Source organism: Ascaphus truei, chromosome 1, assembly GCF_040206685.1.
Source record: "Ascaphus truei isolate aAscTru1 chromosome 1, aAscTru1.hap1, whole genome shotgun sequence".
NCBI classification, from domain to species: Eukaryota; Metazoa; Chordata; class Amphibia; order Anura; family Ascaphidae; genus Ascaphus; species Ascaphus truei.
In genome coordinates this window covers 346,644,814-346,663,302 of record NC_134483.1, presented here as the reverse complement: position 1 = coordinate 346,663,302, position 18,489 = coordinate 346,644,814, and the positions used below count along the sequence as shown (strand labels likewise).

The window sequence follows — 18,489 nt, the reverse complement described above, 5'->3', positions numbered from 1 at the left end:
ACATTTATCTGAGCTGCGCCAGACTGCAGCCCCTCTTATCCACCTTGAGGAGCCTTCTTCTGCAGTTCTGGCTGGGTTTTTCCCCTCATCATTTTATTTTTGGGTGCCCAGTGTCCCGAGACAATAAGCCTAGGGATCTCCTAGTCAACCTGCTCCTGGCAGTGGCTAAGGTAGCCATTTACAAGACCAGGAAGCAGCGTTTGGAGAAGGGGGTCCCAACGAACATCGTGGCAGTGTTCCGGGCGCTGGTGCACTCCCGTATTCGGGCAGAGTTCACGTACGCCGAGTCCGCTGGGACGGTTTCGGAGTTTGCCTCCCAGTGGGCGTTAGGCGGGGTGCTCTGCTCAGTATCCTCCATCATGGGTTCTTCTGAGTTAACCCTTCTTTTTTAAGTGCATTTTTTACAGTGCACTTGTTGATTCCCTTATATATTTGTTTGACTGGTTTTTCTTTGTTCTACTTGGCAACAAGTAGAATTGCTGTTTAACTGAATTGGCCGGCTTCGCCGGCCAATCAGTATTGAACCAGATCAAAATAGGCTGGTTCACTTCGTTGACTCCTTCAGAAAGCGGAAACCCGCACACTATCAGGCAGGAAAACGTTCATTTTACTGTGGGAGCTGGCAAACTGAAATTCGCCACACTTTCATGGCCAATTTGCCACTTCTGGCGATTGGCGACAGGGTTGCCCACCTTGGCTCTAGAGGTTAGAGCACCATGGATCTGTTCCCCCAGTTCAAGTAATTTAAATACCCCGCCCCCACCTAAAAAAATGCTCAAATCCAGGAGTACAGTATTGTTGCCCGGGGGGAGAAAACTGACGGTGTCTCGGGAACCACGAGCTCCTCGGAGATCAGGGCACTGCAGATCCACGCCGAGGCCACCCCATGGTTCAGGTAATAAAAAAACATATATTACCCTCTCCCTCATTCCTCCTCCCCCAAAAAAGGGCAGAGTGGATCGCTGCTTTAATGTTCAGTGAAGCGCAATACATGTTAGTCCGTTACATCCCTGCATTGCTATTGTTTGGTAATAATCTTTGGTGTGCCTGCTACAGTATGCAGTGACTACCCTGTTGTGGATTGTAGGATCTAGTACTTGGTGTATGCTCCTTAACCTGCTATCAGGCCCAGATTTTAGTGCAAACTATGGCTCCCTGCCCACACTTGCAACTGTCCGGAACGAAATTAATATGTTTACTTTCACTGCTGAATAGTGGTCAGAAGTTGTGGTATAAATGTACTGTAAGTAAGTAGTTTCATACCCCCCAAACACAAATCTGTTTTGGAGAATTATTTTCGATGCTGCAGGAGTGCAATGTTACAATGGGTGTAATAAAGTAGAAATATGTGCAGTGTTTTGGCCTGTTAAACCTGACTGATTGCATTCTCCAGAAATGCACCTTTTGTTACAATGTTTGCTCAGTTTGATTGGATTGCCGCTTTAAGATAATAATTATAATTCAAACAGGCCGTTTCTTTCTCCTTTTTGTGTGTGCATAGGATTGAAGCAGCGGATCTCTGAGGCTGAACCCCATTAATTTCAGCTGAAACTCCTGCTTCCCGAGATAATGACCTCCGTTGGGGGTGCCGGTAGCCCCTTCAGCTCGCTAGATGGGGTTCAGGCAACGTTGGCGTTCCAAAGCTCCTACATTCTGACTGGAGCTTTAAACTTTTCCGAGATACCAGCACCCCCTATGGAGGTAGCGCGAGAAGCACGGGGTCCCCGAAGCTGAAATTAATGGGGTTCAGCTCCAGAGACCCCCCTTCTTCAATGCAGGGACAAATAAATAAAAAGACCCGCTTGGATCACTCCTTTGAAACCATAACTCTAGAAGCAGAGTGGGGAAATGAAGGCAACGTTCATATGGTTTCCTTCCTGGTAAAGGGATCAGGAGTAGGAGAATCCCAGGAAACCTTATACAGCTAAACCCCGTTATAACGCGGGTCTCGGGGTCCACCCCGAGACCACCGCGTTACTAACGGGGTCGCGAGAAAAAAAAATGGCCGCCGCGCTTTAGCGCATATTCATCCCGCGGGACAGGAGATGGGAGCGGGCATGTCCCTCCGCTCCCCGCTTCCCCCTGTCACCGCGGGACAGGCCGCGGGGCAGGAGATGGGAGCGGGGATGTCCCTCCTGTCCCCGCTTCCCCCTGTCACCGCGTGACAGGCCGCGGGGCAGGAGATGGGAGCGGGGATGTCCCTCCTGTCCCCGCTTCCCCCTGTCACCGCGTGACAGGCCGCGGGGCAGGAGATGGGAGCGGGGATGTCCCTCCTGTCCCCGCTTCCCCCTGTCACCGCGTGACAGCCCGCGGGGCAGGAGATGAGAGCGGGGATGTCCCTCAGGTCGCCGCTTACCTCAGATCCCGCTGCCTGCATGGAGGTGGTAGCGGGGGGTTTCTTCTCCCCACCGCTGTCCCTGGCGCTCCCGCTGCCTGCGCGGGAGGAGGGGGGGGGAGCGGGTGGTGGTGCTGGTCGCGGCCTTTCCTGTGCTCCGACCCCACCCCCCGTCTGTGTAGAGTGAGAGAGTGTGTGTGTGTGTATGTATATATGGGAGAGAAAGTGTGTGTGTGTATATGGGTGTGTGTATGTGGGTGTGAGTGTGTGTAAGTGAGTGTGTGTGTAAGTGTGTGTAAGTGTGTGTAAGAGTGTGTGAGTGTCTGTGAGTGTCTAAGTGTGTGTAAGTGTGTGTGAGTGTGTGTGAGTGTGTGTGAGTGTCTGTGAGTGTCTGTGAGTGTCTAAGTGTGTGTAAGTGTGTGTAAGTGTGTGTGAGTGTGCGTAAGTGTGCGTAAGTGTGCGTGGGAGTGTGTGTGAGTGTGTGTGCGTAAGTGTGTGTGAGTGTGTGTGAGTGTGTGTGAGTGTGTGTGCAGTGTGAGCAATGAGGAGTGTGTGTGCAGTGTACAGTGTGTGTGCAGTGTGTCAGTGTGTGCAGTGTGAGCAGTGTGCAGTGTGCAGTGTGTGTGCAGTGTGTCCAATGAGCAGTGTGTCAGTGTGTGCAGTGTGAGCAATGAGCAGTGTGTGTGCAGTGTGCAGTGTGTGTGCAGTGTGTCCAATGAGCAGTGTGTGTGCAGTGTGTCAGTGTGTGCAGTGTGCAGTGTGTGTGCAGTGTGTCAGTGTGTGCAGTGTGAGCAATGAGCAGTGTGTGTGCAGTGTGCAGTGTGTGTGCAGTGTGTCCAATGAGCAGTGTGTGTGCAGTGTGCAGTGTGTGTGCAGTGTGTCCAATGAGCAGTGTGTGTGCAGTGTGTCAGTGTGTGCAGTGTGAGCAATGAGCAGTGTGTGTGCAGTGTGCAGTGTGTGTGCAGTGTGTCAGTGTGAGCAATGAGCAGTGTGTGTGCAGTGTGTGTGCAGTGTGGCAGTGTGAGCAATGAGCAGTGTGTGTGCAGTGAGTGTGTGCAGTGTGTGCAGTGTGTGCAGTGTGCAAAAAAAAAAAATGAAAAAAAAAAATTTTTTTTTAAATTTTTTTTTTTTTTTAAACGGGAGCCACGGGAAAACCGCGTTATAACCGAATCGCGGTATAACGAGGCGCGTTATAACGGGGTTTAGCTGTATTCAGTATGTGTCAGCCCACTCTGGAAACTGGAGCTTCTCATGGCCACGTTCATGATAATGGCAAAGGGGCAAGTCTACCTTCATGTCCCATTCCATCCTTAAGCACGACCGAGAGTGCCACCATCTCCCTTTATAAAGATGGCTAGGTTTGGGCTTACAATGGAAACAAATCCAGAAAGGAGGCAATATTGAGTATTTTCTTTCAAAGTCATTTATTTAGTAATAAGTGTTTTCCGTTTTCGAATTGTAAGGAAATGGGTTATAATGCTAGTCAAGGAGTTTGATTTGCATACATGCCCACCACTGCTTTAAAATTAACTCAGCTGGCAGGAAAGGGGGTACACTCATAATGTTTGGTTAGTATGTGCTTATTTGATGCTCAATTGTGTTGTGACCCGTGGTATAGGGGCTTTGTAGTAGAGGTACGTTTGCATCCCTTACAAATAAATGTGTTGGACATTTTTTATATTGGTTGCCAGTATTAAAAAAATAATAATAATAATCTGTGTCACCTGCTAAACAGTAAAAATAAATATTTACAGTGTAAAGTGAAAGCAAATGCAGAAAGAGTTGCTTTTATTGTAATTGAAAATCCTATTCAGGGCCGAAGGAGCAGCTCAGTGAGTAACGACACTGACTCTGAGACCACTGACATTGAGTTTGAATTGGGAACCTGGTTCAAATCTTTGTGTCGGCTCCTTGTGACTTTGGGCAAGTCACTTTATCTCCCTGTGCCTCAGGCACCAGAATCATAGATTGAAATTGTGAAGCGCTTTGAGTTCCATTGGGAGAAAGCGCTATAGGACATTAAGTTATTATTGAAATTAAGTTATTCTACACAAGTTGTTGTTTTCATGCACTCAGTATGCCATAAATATAAAAATCCATGTTTTCTGTTTGTTTAATGTATTGCGGACAGAGCTGTTAACATTAACCATGAATGAATCATTGTGTGCCGCTAAATATGACGTCTTGTGTGAGAATACACTTGGTAATATCGAAGACATAATCTACATTTTAAGAACGTGAGACTCCTGTTGCTGCTCTATAAATGTATCTTTGATAGAGCGGTGTACCGCGCGAAACGCGTAAGAGTTTTCTCTTGCTGTTTTTAATGTGCCATTAAAGCAATCTTTTGTACCAAGAAGACAGCAGTCCGGTTCACGTTTTTTTTTCTCCAAGGCAGCTGCAGCGCCTCTTTCACTCCATTTCTTCATTGACCTTGTCTGATAGGAGCACGCCGACAGTGCCCGGATTCCCACGGTGTATCGAGTGAGTAACCGTTCATTTGCATGCACTTGCTACACTTGCCATGTTATTGTTACTATTGGCTGATATGTTGACCACTGCATACTCACCTAAGACTTACCTTGTTCGCAAGGCTATTGAGTAAGCACACTATGTGGTGTCTCTAACGTGCTTGGATTACAATATATACCATTGACTATGTGGGATATTGATTACCGGGGCTTATATAACTGCCTACAAGCAAAACAAAGGGAGATCTTGTGGTTCATATGTCGAATATATTTTTACATGGACATTTTTCTGGTTAGCATCGCTGGGGGCTGTTTCTCCCATTTTTCTGTTCATAGAGTGCAATAGACAGGAAAAAACTCCACAGTGTAGTACCTATTAATAAGATGTGGCAATAAAAGTAAACAAATGTCTTATACACTCAGAAATAAACAGGCTTCTTACAGATAAGCTGACTGACTATTTGTTTTTGAGTTATTACTTTTATTGACAAATTTTATTAAACTGTCCTTCACTATTGGCGTTTTTCCCTGTCTTTTGCTCTCTATATTTTCACAGTATAAAGTGGGGAAGGTACTTGCAGTTGAGGACTGCATGGCAAGTAAGGCCTCGGCACTGAAATACAGAAAAAGTCCTCACTCCCTGGAGGCCGAACATTCCCTGGGTAGCGATCACATGAGTACTGTGATGGTGCTCATCTCCAATCAGGAAGCGGATCCGCAGGGCTGAGGTAGGAATGCAGAATAACTGACCAGAGCCCAGGGACAGAGTCCTGTAAGAGTATTCGTAGTCGGTAAGCAGGCAGAGGTCAGGGCTGGCGGTAGTGGTGCAGAGTCCAGGGGACAGGCAAAAGGGCAGACGGCAGAGGTGCAGAGCCCAGGCTACAGGCAAAAGGTCAGGGAAGGCAGTGAGGTCGGGGTCACTGTCTGGGGTCAGCAACAGGGATTCCAAATAGGCGAAAGGGTAATGCGTGACTGCGAAGATCAAACGGAGCTTCAGCAAACAGAACTTTACTATGCGACTCCCTCCAGGAACTGCAGCCTTATATAGCAGGCTGCCAGTACATAAAATGGCCAGTTTGAGCAGAAAGGGCAGGCAGTCTGGAAAACCTGAACTGGCAGCAAAACCCAGCACGGATTGAGCAGAATCCTTACAGTTACAACATGCCCCCAGTGACTTGAATGGAAGTGGAGTGGATCCGATAACATTTGCCACCTCGCTCTAGAAAATTAGCACAAATGGCACAATGGACCCTGAATGACATAAGCGCTCTCGACCTGCCAGCACTGTGAAATACAGGGAACGTTGTGAGGAAAGCCTAAGGGTTGAAGGCCTAGTTGCAGTGTTCCAAACTTAAAACAGGCTACACCACAGTTACAAAAAACCCTAATCTGAATGTTTTCATGTAAGGTAATTCTTTTGTGTGTTTATTAATACACAATATCAAGAAAAGATCGAAATATCAATAGCAATCAAGGTAAATCACCCGAGTAATGGACTTCATGATTTTCCTCCGTGCAATGCAATGTTCAGTGTTCTGCATCTCTGTATTTCTGTTCTGTAGGAGGCACCATTTTGTAACCAGTAAGTATGGGCACTTTCACTCGGGTTTTGGTATTAGTTCTAAAAACAAAAACAAACAAGAATAATGTTTTGTTTCTGGCTTTGACAAAATTTGATCTGTTTGGGTTTGGTTTTAGATTTTTACAATACAGTGGGAAAATATCTCAAAACAAGCAGGAAATGCTAAAATAGCATAATAAAGCGCATGGCCTCTGGGGATTGCCCTTTCACCCACATCACGTGCAGCCAGCCAGCAAATAGGGTTTTGCAGCTTCTCCTGTAGAGGAAGGCTACAATGTTGCGGGGACCACGTTTGGCAGTTGGAGCTGGGAGCAGGAAGGGGGAGGCAGGGTGTAGGGAGCAAGTGGCTCCTACACCAGGTAAGGTAGATCCCCAGGTCCCAGGCAGGCCCCAATCCCTATTAGGGTAGTGGGTAGGTACTGAGGGACGGCCCTTAGGTGTGAGTGAGTGTGCAGTCTTGTCAGTGACACGGCTGGCAGTGCTGTGAGCGCTGACAAGAAGGCACAGTGTGTGAGTGCAGTGGGTTGCTGCAGGTACCGGTTGAGTGCAGTGCAGTGCGGTTGCTGCAGGTACCGGTTGAGTGCAGGGCGGTTGCTGCAGGTACCGGTTGAGTACAGTGCGGTTGCTGCAGGTACTGTGTGAGTACAGTGGGTTACTGCAGGTAGTAGTGAGAAGTTAGTGAGAGGGGATCCGGGAGGTGAAGGGAGAGGTAGTGTGGGTGCAGGGGGTCAGGGACCCGCCTGCATAGGACAGTTCTTCCCCGCAAGCCCATAGGAGAATCCCTGAAGTCACCGTAGGTTGCTGTGCTGCAGGGATGCCCTATAGTGGTAGCAAGCATCACCCTTACTGAGTACCAGTTAGGGACAAAGCACAGAGTTGCGGTTGTGGCGAGTCGTTTGGGACCAGACGGCTGGACATTGAGACCCAGGATGATTCGTCTGACCCTTTGCGAAGTTGTTGCCGGTCACTGCCGTGACTGGAAGGTATTATTACATCAAGTGCACCAACACCGGTCAACAGGCGCTGATCCCGCCTTAGGCATAACTCTTTGGGGACACTAGCTAAGTGGCCAAATATATATACCAATATAGTACTATACATGGACACGGTGTGTGGGGCACGCGGTGAGGGAACGGAGACGTTACTCCTGATGAGGGTGGCCGAGCCACTAAGGTTATATGAGCGTTAGAGTATAAGTGTGTAAGATATATGTTATGTTCAGTAAAGCCCTTTGCTATTTCACATCGAGTGTATGTGTTCATGTGTTCATGTGTATGTGTCCTTCGAGGAACAACTCCCGCTCTGCTGGGAGCCATCGCAGGTGGAGGCGCTGCACCATATAGTAGTAATAAGAGTAATTCACCCCAGGTTCCCCGTGGCGGAACCTCAGCCCTCCTGGTTGCCAAACGGGTACAGCACCACACTGATAAGTAGTCAGATACACCTACCCACCCCAATCTCGCTTTTAAAACAATAAACCATATTTATAATGAGTATTTGCAAATATAGGGGTGTATTAGTGTGACTACAATATCTTATCAGACTGTGGCGCAGTCCTGACTTTTCAGGTGCCCATTTTTCCTTGGAAAGGCACAACTAATGGGGACCAGAGTCTATTGGTTTTAGTGCTGAATCAAGATGGTGACATGGAGTTAGGTTGGCAGGACTGCGGCTCATATGTGCACAGATTGTGTGTTTGTGTGCGCGTGTGGGTAATATATATATATATATATATATATATATATATATATATATATATATATATATATATACAGTGCTCGACAAATAATGATAACCAGTCGCCCGTTGCGAGTGGATTTAGGCAGCTGGCGACCCGTGCTGCAGCTCTATGAATTCCCCTGCTCGTGCCAATTTTTTTTTTTTTAAATAAATAAATAATCCCCCTCCCTGATTGGGTTAAAAAAAAAGTTTAACAAAATGGCGGCAAATCCTGTGGTCCCGGCGCGCGTGCACAGGGCAAGCAGAGTGTCCTGCCATTTGCGCTGCCTGTTCCCCCCAGCAACCCAGAATCCCCCGCATCCCTCCCCCCCCCCCCCACTCCCCACGTGGGACGGAGGGGGAAGCCCAAACCAAGCCCCGCGCGCAAATCACCTCCGCTCCCGACGTGGGACAGAGGGGGAAGCCCAAACCAAGCCCCGCGCGCAACCCAGCCCCCCCCCCTCCGCTCCCCACGTGGGACAGAGGGGGAAGCCCAAAACAAGCGCCGCGCGCGATCCAGCCCCCCCGCCCCCCACACCCTCCCCCCTCCGCTCCCCACGTGGGACGGAGGGGGAAGCCCAAAACAAGCGCGCGATCCAGCCCCCCCGCACCCTCCGCTCCCCACGTGGGACGGAGGGGGAAGTGCCAACCCAGCTTCCCCCGTGCGCGCCTCCTGCGCCAGTCCGCCTCCTGCCCATGATCTCCCCCTAATCACCTGCCCCCGATCCTCGCTTGCTGCCCGGGGGTGTCCGGGGAGCGTGCTGCGGCGTCGGCCGCTTCGGGGGGGGGGGGGAGGCTGGCTGGGGGACCTGCTTCTGCTGCTGCTGAGGCCCACGCTGCGCTGTGTGTCCCATGTCTTGGAGAGGCACCCCAGCCATGTGGAGGGCCCACTGCCGTGCGGAGACCCCACTGCTGCCACGTGTGACCCGGTGAGTGTGTGAGTGACAGACTGAGTGTCTGTGAGTGTGTGAGTGTGCCTGTGTGTCTGTGAGTGTGCCTGTGTGTCTGTCAGTGTGCCTGTGTGTGTGTCTGTGAGTGTGCCTGTGTGTCTGTGAGTGTGCCTGTGTGTCTGTGAGTGTGCCTGTGTGTCTGTGAGTGTGCCTGTGTGTCTGTGAGTGTGCCTGTGTGTCTGTGAGTGTGCCTGTGTGTCTGTGAGTGTGCCTGTGTGTCTGTGAGTGTGCCTGTGTGTCTGAGTGTGCCTGTGTGTCTGAGTGTGCCTGTGTGTCTGTCAGTGTGCCTGTGTGTCTGTCAGTGTGCCTGTGTGTCTGTCAGTGTGCCTGTGTGTCTGTCAGTGTGCCTGTGTGTCTGTCAGTGTGCCTGTGTGTCTGTCAGTGTGCCTGTGTGTCTGTCAGTGTGCCTGTGTGTCTGTCAGTGTGCCTGTGTGTCTGTCAGTGTGCCTGTGTGTCTGTCAGTGTGCCTGTGTGTCTGTCAGTGTGCCTGTGTGTCTGAGTGTGTCTGTGTGTCTGTGTGTGTGTCTCTGAGTGTCTCTGAGTGTCTCTGAGTGTGTGTCTGTGAGTCTTCTGCGTGAGTGTGTCTCTGCGTGAGTGTCTGCGTGAGTGTGTCTCTGCGTGAGTGAGTGAGAGTGAGTGTGTGTCTGTGAGTGTCACCCTCTCCCTGTGTCGCCCTCGCCTTCTCCCTGTCGCCCTCGCCTTCTCCCTGTCGCCCTCGCCTTCTCCCTGTCGCCCTCTCCCTGTGTCGCCCTCGCCCTCTCTCTGTCTTTGTCTCTCATTCTCTCTGTGTGTGTTCTGTGTCTCTCTTTTTTTGTCTCTCATTTTTGTGTGTCTCTCATTTTTGTGTCTCTCATTTTTGTGTGTCTCTCATTTTTGTGTGTCTCTCATTTTTGTGTGTCTCATTTGTGTGTGTCTCTCATTTTTGTGTGTCTCTCATTTTTGTGTGTCTCTCATTTTTGTGTGTCTCTCATTTTTGTGTGTCTCTTTTTCTGTGTGTGTCTCTTTTTCTGTGTGTGTCTCTTTTTCTGTGTGTCTCTCTTTTTCTGTGTGTGTCTCTCTTTTTCTGTGTGTGTCTCTCTTTTTCTGTGTGTGTCTCTCTTTTTCTGTGTGTCTCTCTTTTTCTGTGTGTGTCTCTCTTTTTCTGTGTGTGTCTCTCTTTTTCTGTGTGTGTCTCTCTTTTTCTGTGTGTCTCTCTCTGTCTCTCTCTGTCTCTCTCTATCTGTCTCTCTCTGTCTCTCTCTGTCTGTCTCTCTCTATCTGTCTCTCTCTATCTGTCTCTCTCTATCTGTCTCTCTCTATCTGTCTTTCTCTATCTGTCTCTCTCTATCTGTCTTTCTCTATCTGTCTCTCTCTGTCTTTCTCTATCTGTCTCTCTGGCCGAGTCCATAGAAGGACAGGCCGCGCTGAGCCGTGCGGACGCTCCGTGCTGAGCCCCTGCATACTCAATGAGGATGCCTTGAGAGGGGGCTCACGCGAGCGTCCGCAGGCGTGCTGAGGCGCTGGAGTTTTCAGCCGACAGCCAAGCTGTTTTTCAGAGCACTGTCGGCTGAAAACATCCAATCAGCGCGGAGCAGCGTCAACGTCACGGCGCCTTGACGTCTCTTTATCTGTCTCTCTCTCTCTCTCTGTCTCTCTCTCTGTCTCTCTCTCTGTCTCTCTCTCTGTCTCTCTCTCTGTCTCTCTCTCCCACTCTCTGTCTCTCTCTCCCACTCTCTGTCTCTCCCACTCTCTGTCTCTCTGTCTCTCCCACTCTCTGTCTCTCTGTCTCTCCCACTCTGTCTCTCTGTCTCTCCCACTCTCTGTCTCTCTGTCTCTCCCACTCTCTCTCTGTCTCTCCCACTCTCTCTCTGTCTCTCCCACTCTCTCTCTGTCTCTCCCACTCTCTCTCTGTCTCTCCCACTCTCTCTCTGTCTCTCCCACTCTCTCTCTGTCTCTCCCACTCACTCTCTGTCTCTCCCACTCACTCTCTGTCTCTCCCACTCTCTCTCCCACTCTCACTCTTCCACTCTCTCTCCCACTCTCTCTCTCTCCCGCTCTCTCTCTCCCGCTCTCTCTCTCTCCCTCTCTCCCGCTCTCTCTCTCCCGCTCTCTCTCTCGCTCTCTCTCTCTCCCGCTCTCTCTCTCTCCCGCTCTCTCGCTCTCTCCCCCACACACTCTCGCTCTCTCCCCCACACACTCTCGCTCTCTCCCCCACACACTCTCGCTCTCTCCCCCACACACTCTCGCTCTCTCCCCCACACACTCTCGCTCTCTCCCCCACACACTCTCGCTCTCTCCCCCACACACTCTCGCTCTCTCCCCCACACACTCTCACACTCTGGATCTGGATATCTTAACTGCCCTATACTACACTGAAATAACCTATACTGCTTACTTCCAGATCTGACTCAAGCTTCACACGGAAGACATCGAACCCCCCCTAACCCAGAAGACAGGTAACGAACACCTCCCCTCCAATGTATAACATTGCGGGAATGAGGGTACCTGGACTTTGAGGGTCTGCGGATCAGGTAAGATCCCAGACGGGATTGCTGCTTTAAATATTGTGAAGCGGGGGCATCCAGACACTAGTTAAGGGGTGCAGGAAACTAGTCATTCACATCTGGCTTTTTTTTTCTAGATTCGACATTTATACACACACACACACACACACACCAAGGACTAATTGTAGTATAATGTAATACAATAAATAAACTAATATCAAAAACGAATGTTCTGACTAGGAATTTATTCAATTTATTTAATTTATGGCTTTTTTAAAAATGCGTGGCTGGGGGTGGGACTAGAGGCGGGGTTGGGGGCGGGACTAGGTGGCGAGTAGATTTTTTGGTTCGGCGAGTAGATTTTTGGGTGATTTGTCAAGCACTGTATATATATCGCCTCAGCTCGTCGCACCTCTATATATATATAATATAAAAGGAAGTGTGACAAGCTGAGGATTATTGTTTGTGACAGTAATTGAAGTGTACAAAGAAGCCTAAGGCTGCAGCCCCTCTAGCGCTGAACGCGCTGGCGCTCAAAGCATGCGTGGCGGGTGTCCTGCGTGTGGTCGCGCGCGGGGGGGGGGCGGCATTGCAGAATATTTAGCGAGCAGGTAAGTATACATTTTTTATTTACTTAAGCGCATCGCGTGTGCCTACGCGGGCGCGCATAGCGTGAGCTGGGACTTATATATATATATATATATATATATATATATATATATATATATATATATATATATATATATATATATATATATATATATATATATATATATATATATATATATATATATATATATATGCAAGTCACCTCGCAAGCACCGCCCGCTCAGCACTAGTGGGGCCGCAGCCTTATAGCCCATCCACTATGCCAAATTATTTTATTGATTTCTATGTTTCTTCTTTCTCATAAGAAACAGAACAATGCTATAGTCAATAGCATGGAATGCGTGACATGGACAGTATGCAGTACCTAAAGGGTTAACATTTAGGAGCGCTATTGTTAACTACAGTGCAATTAAACCTGGTTTAACAAAAAAAAAAAATCATGCCATAATGAAAATAATGGGGAAAAATCTATAAAAAAAATGTACGAAAATAATATATATATATATATATATATATATATATATATATATATATACAGTGTTCGACAAACCTATACATTTGCTCGCCCCGGGCGAGTGGATTTAACCCCCGGGCGAGTAAATATTGGCCCAAGCAGCACACGTTTGGTACTAGGTGGCGAGTAGATTTTTTTGTGTGGCGAGTAGATTTTTTGGTGATTTGTCAACCACTGTGTATATATATATATATATATATATATATATATATATATATATATATATATATATATATATATATATACAGTATATGTAAATACAACTGTATGCTCATCTGCATGTCTTAGGCAGGTCTGCAACCCCATCTTTCACCATTATCACCCAGCACACAGCACTTCCACTGCAGCAAGGGATTCTGGGAAATGACATGCAAATGAGCATACAGTGCCACTTTTTGCTTCAAAAACCATTTTTAACATGGTTCCCTATAGACTTAAGCTTTCTGCATGGTCATATATATATATATATACTGTACTTCCTACACTTACTGTTGCAGCAAAGTTTGCTCCCACGTTTCTCCTAGGGTAAGAAATCTGTGTGTACTTGGACTTGCTCATTGAAAGTGTGAGCTTGCTAAAAATGAGCATGTGTAATTACATGAAATATCCATGGAATTTGAGTGGGTCTTCAAGAGGGACCTTATTCATAGAATTAACTAGAACAGCATGTACTTTAAGTAGAGAGAGTAAGACAGAGTATGTGCTTATAAGGCGGGAGGAAATTATAATTGATTTTCTGATAAGTACTGTATGTAAAACTGAATCTTTAAATGTCAAAAATCTCGGTTAAAGGGGCAATCCCTCACAAACGGCCTTATTTGCTCAGCATTGTCAATAACATCAATGTACATTTTTCAAACTTTGAAATATCATTTCAAAATAGTTACACCTGTCTTTTTTTTTTTTCTTTCTTTCTTTAAATGTACCACATTTTTCTGGTGTCTAAATAAAGACACTAAAAAACAAGGCACTTGCTGTGTCGGACCTGTTTATTTGCAGACTCATCCTCTAACTGTCCACCAGATATTTGTAGAGGGCTTGGCGCAGTTACTTAACCAGTGCTGCGGATTAACAAACAGACCATTTGTTGCAGTGATTCCTATCTCCATCTTTATCTCGGGGGGGGGGGGGGGGCGGAGGGTTTGGTGGTCTGGGCGTTATATCTGTGCGTTCCTTTTCCAGCATTGAAGTAACTCAGCGGTTCCGCTCTCCCTAGCCCTCTGACAGCTCTGTGATGAGTCAGTCTCATGTCACAGTGCCTGCTACCACTGCAACCAGTCATGAAGCTGGTACCACAGCACAAACTCGAGAATGTGCTATCAAATAGTATTATTACTGTGTGCCATATTACAAGCAGTGACAACTTCCCTTGTGAAGCAGCCCGGTTTAGGCGTTCTCAGGTGCTCAGGCGTTTAGGTGCTCAGCTCCAGTCTTCAAGCCCCCCTACCCAACTGGTCAGGTTTTCAGGATTTCCCTGCTTCAGCTCAGGTGGCCCAATCAGTCTACACCGAGCCTCTGATTGAGCCATCTGTGCTGAAGCTGGGATATCCTGAAAACCTGGCCTGCTGGAGGGCGGGGGGGCTTGAGGACTGGAGTTGAGCACCCCTGCTCTAACGCCATCATCAAGGTATTAGCGAAAGGGCTTATACTGGTAGTACTTAATTCATGCTCATACAGCTAGACATGAAGTATCCACCTTGTTACAATTAAAAACAGATTGTCGCAATCATACACAGTGCCGAAGTCAAAGGGGGGAGAAAAAAAACTCCATTTGCATTCTCTATTTAACCCACATTTACCCAGGGAATCCAATTCCTGAATACAGTATATTTCTGGCATACAGTATGTTTGTCATGTGGTCTTCTGCTAGTTCTTTTGCATATTTTTTTTTTCTATACTGTACCTGTAAATCTTAATTGTGGTGGCTCTCATGTGCAGCAACACATTTGAATAGTGAGCTCAAACGCTGCGGTGAAACCTGAAAAACCGGCACTCATTATATAATGTACTGAGGGAAAACATAGGTGGAGTTCTGTTGCGTTGTGATGGAAAACGAAGAGCATGTATTATGTATAGCAGAGGTAATGAAGGCGTAACGTGGATTTGTGCATTTAAAAGCCTGCTTCTCTTTGAGACGTGCAGGCTTTAAAATTGTAACTAGGCATCGGCGCACTAATGTAAACACGTTGTTTTTATTTTGCATCCGAGTTACAGATCCTCTTCCCTTCCGCACCCCCACCCCCCCCCGAAATCCTCATTACAGCGACACTCTTGCAGTGCGATGCTTCATGTGACTGTGACTCTGCAGCCTGTGCTAGCCTGAGTTACAGCTCAGTAAGGACCCGCTTGCCACCAATAACTTGAGACCTAGCACAAGGATTTCTAGAGCGCTTATACCGCAAAAGAGACATGCCTAGTGTAATCAAACTTGTGGAAGAGGAGGGCAGCCTGAAAAAGGGCTACTTCTTCCCTACTCACATCGCCGAAGCAGAGAGCCACCTACAAAGGGTAATCCATACATATATATATATATTTGTGTCTGCTTAATTATTCTCTCTTAGATACCTAGGTATCTTGGAGATTAAATGGTGACGCATCTTGTCAACTCTCACCGTTTTTTTAATGTATATTCTCTGGGTTCTTTATTTATTTCACAACCACAGCTTGTGCGTGAATTAATGAGCTAAAATTGCCATCCTAAGCCTCATGCTGACGATAAGGCTCCTTCAGGCTGTCATGTTAAAGGGCAGCTAAGAGAGGCTTTATGTTTCTCTGCACAAGCCAGAGGCGTTTGGTATGTGCAAGCTTTAAAAAGACAGGTTTTGCTCTTTGGTGCAACACCCTTTTTAAACGTACTGACAAACAGTATCTTTAAAGTCCAACCTCCGTCATGGACGCCTGTAGCCAAATAGCAAGTCTTCCAGTGCTTTATGTATATTATGTGCATCTGTTGTTCGTTCCAGTTTGCTTTTTGAGTAGAATGTATGTGCTCGACAATTCTTCGTACATGATAGCATGCAATATAATAATATACTGTATGTATGCCTTTTCCAGTTTTGTTACAAGCAGTATTTAGGAGTGAGGATGGCTTCAATTTTAAAAGGGTAATGTTGATATTTACCATACAATATCATGTGTATTTTTTTTACTTTATACATTTTTCTTGACTTTTTTCCATCATATTTCTCAACAGACTCCTACAGTTCAGAATGACTCTTTTTCCCCCCCACATTTCTGTTGCATGTTAGCAGTGTGTTCTGATTTTCCTCCCAAACAGCAATGTACTAGTAGAATGCATGCATCAGTGCTTATAACATGTGGCTTAGTATATCGCATTTACTGTATGGTTTGGATGAATACCTGGCCTGGTATTTAAAGTGGTCGAAAGTTGTTTATAAGAGGAAAAAAATGGAAAAGAAAAGCTCTCAAACGTGGCACCAGTGTGTACACCAGTACTTTGTAAATCTATTATCTCTAATATATCTCTCTGAGCGTGAATCAACAGAGTAGCTTAGTCAATATTGTTTTTTCTAGCTTTATTTACATTTTTCATGGAAAAAAAATATTGAAATGATGCACTTGAAACCAGAGCCTATTTTACAGTGAGATGTCCACCCTGTAACAGGACGGAAGTCATTGGGAGTTGAAGCTTGATAGGGGTATGTTTTTAATGTCTCCCATCCATAAGAACAATAGCCCAGATTTGCAACCGTGCAAGGCCATAGCAAACTATAAAGGGACAGTCCCACCTTGGATAAAAGTTGAACCAGTGGCAACATGATGTTTAATATGCTAGATGAAGGCTCGTGGCGCCATTTAAAAAATAAATAAACAACAACATACAGCCCTATTGATGGTCAACATGAGCTAATAGTAAGCAGTGATATGTGTCGATCAATTGACTTTATTTAAAAAATCAGTTTCTTGTTTTTATATAGTTAAATATATGTAAGCAATGTACCTGGAGAGTTGGGACGTTTGTTTCTGTGTTTTTATATGCTCTGCCTTCAGTGTGTTTTATCACACGGTTGGTATCCTCCCCTCCACTTCTTTGTCCTAATACGGTTTTTGGCACAGAGGTGACGTGCATGAAACTGGTGCATTTGGATGGAGGAAGTACGGTAAAAAAATGTGGCCACCCTGAATCCCTGCTGTAAATTGTACCTGTTTTTTTTGGTGCTTGTTTTAATCACCGAGATTCAAGCTACTACCACTGCCATTGCTTGCCATTAACCTTACGTGGCACTGCTTCTTTACCTAGCTGCCACACTCCAGGAGTTCCATATAGTCCAAAGGTGTTTTGCTCCCTGTCTTGCAGTTTCCATTCTAAATGTAAATGATTATAACGTCGTTCGTGTTTATTGAAATGGGCCTTAAATGAAGGCAGCTCTCTGGCCAGCTCTTTTTGCTGTCCCAGCATGTTCTTCCTTTTACTCCTTCCCCACTTTGTAGACACGCAGACACCCAGCAGCCAAAGCGATTGTTAAACCTGTGGGTGTTTATAACACTTGCATGGATGTAGTCATTCTGAAAGTCACACACAAAAACACATAACGTTCTCACTCTTTTTTTTTTTTATTTCTTCATTGCTCTGTTTTTTTATTTAAAGCAGCGATACCAGCATATTCCCTCCGAGACACACTAAGAGTTGCAGGACCCTTACTTGAGTTGCATTTCTTACAACTGTTTTTCCTCTTGTGGCATCATTTGCACCCGGTCACAATGGCATAGTAAATGTGAATTGCTTCATACGCATTAGTGTAGCCCCGGTCTTATTTTGCCTCCAGAGACCCCCTCTGTAGCGTGCCGAGCGATCGCGGGTGCCGCCGGAGGCAGCGACGGACCCGCCGGCACAACGCAAAGGTGGGGGCCGGAGCAGGGAGCGCTTCGAGTCCCCGGAGTCTCTGCGGCGTACCCGGCTAGCGGGGGCCGCCATGACAGGTTGCGCGAGCGTGCGCATTGGTCGTGCAGGCGCAGTAAGGGTAGCGCACGCGGTCCCAATGCTAAAGAGGTCCTGAGTGGACTACAATTCCCAGCAGCCTCTGGGGATTGCCCTTTCACCCACATCACATGCAGCCAGCCAGCAAATAGGGTTTTGCAGCTTCTCCTGTGGAGGAAGGCTACAATGTTGCGGGGACCACGTTTGGCAGTTGAAGCTGGGAGCAGGAAGGGGAAGGAAGGGTGTAGGGAGCAAGTGGCTCCTACACCAGGTAAGGTAGTTCCCCAGATCCCAGGCAGGCCCCAATCCCCACCAGGGTAGTGGGTAAGTACTGAGGGACGGCCTCTAGGTTAGAGACCCTGCTCTTAGGTGTGAGTGTGCAGTCTTGTCAGTGTCACGGCTAGCAGTGCTGTGAGCGCTGACAAGTAGGCACAGTGTGTGTGTGCAGGGCAGTGTAGCTGCAGGTACCGTGTGAGTGCAGTGGGTTGCTGCAGGTTCAGTGTGAGTGCAGTGCGGTTGCTGCAGGTTCAGTGTGAGTGCAGTGGGTTTCTGCAGGTTCAGTGTGAGTGCAGTGGGTTGCTGCAGGTTCAGAGTGAGTGCAGTGGGTTGCTGCAGGTTCAGAGTGAGTGCAGTGGGTTGCTGCAGGTTCAGTGTGAGTGCAGTGGGTTGCTGCAGGTTCAGAGTGAGTGCAGTGGGTTGCTGCAGGTTCAGTGTGAGTGCAGTGGGTTGCTGCAGGTTCAGAGTGAGTGCAGTGGGTTGCTGCAGGTTCAGTGTGAGTGCAGTGGGTTGCTGCAGGTTCAGAGTGAGTGCAGTGGGTTGCTGCAGGTTCAGTGTGAGTGCAGTGCGTTTGCTGCAGAGTTTAGGGAGAAGTAGTGAGAGGGGACCCT

General features: G+C 47.4%; 1 protein-coding gene and 1 long non-coding RNA gene across 3 annotated transcripts in view; one reads left to right on the top strand and one right to left on the bottom strand.

Moving 5' to 3' along the window:
* The window catches only part of TET2 (tet methylcytosine dioxygenase 2), a 188,574-nt gene that overhangs the window by 37,090 nt on the left and 132,995 nt on the right, over positions 1-18,489 (top strand). Inside the window, exon 1 of one of the 2 annotated variants that reach the window (XM_075608846.1) lies at positions 15,048-15,171. The exons of the other annotated variant lie outside the window; for it this stretch is intronic. The gene's annotated coding sequence lies outside the window, so the exon portion shown is untranslated. Of the gene's footprint in view, positions 1-15,047; positions 15,172-18,489 lie in introns of those variants that run through there. 2 annotated transcript variants of the gene reach the window in all.
* LOC142499473 (uncharacterized) overlaps positions 6,203-18,489 on the bottom strand; it is a 38,436-nt gene continuing 26,149 nt past the window's right edge. The window contains exon 3 of the long non-coding RNA XR_012802683.1: positions 6,203-6,427. This is a non-coding gene — a long non-coding RNA (uncharacterized LOC142499473). The remainder of the gene's footprint in view (positions 6,428-18,489) is intronic.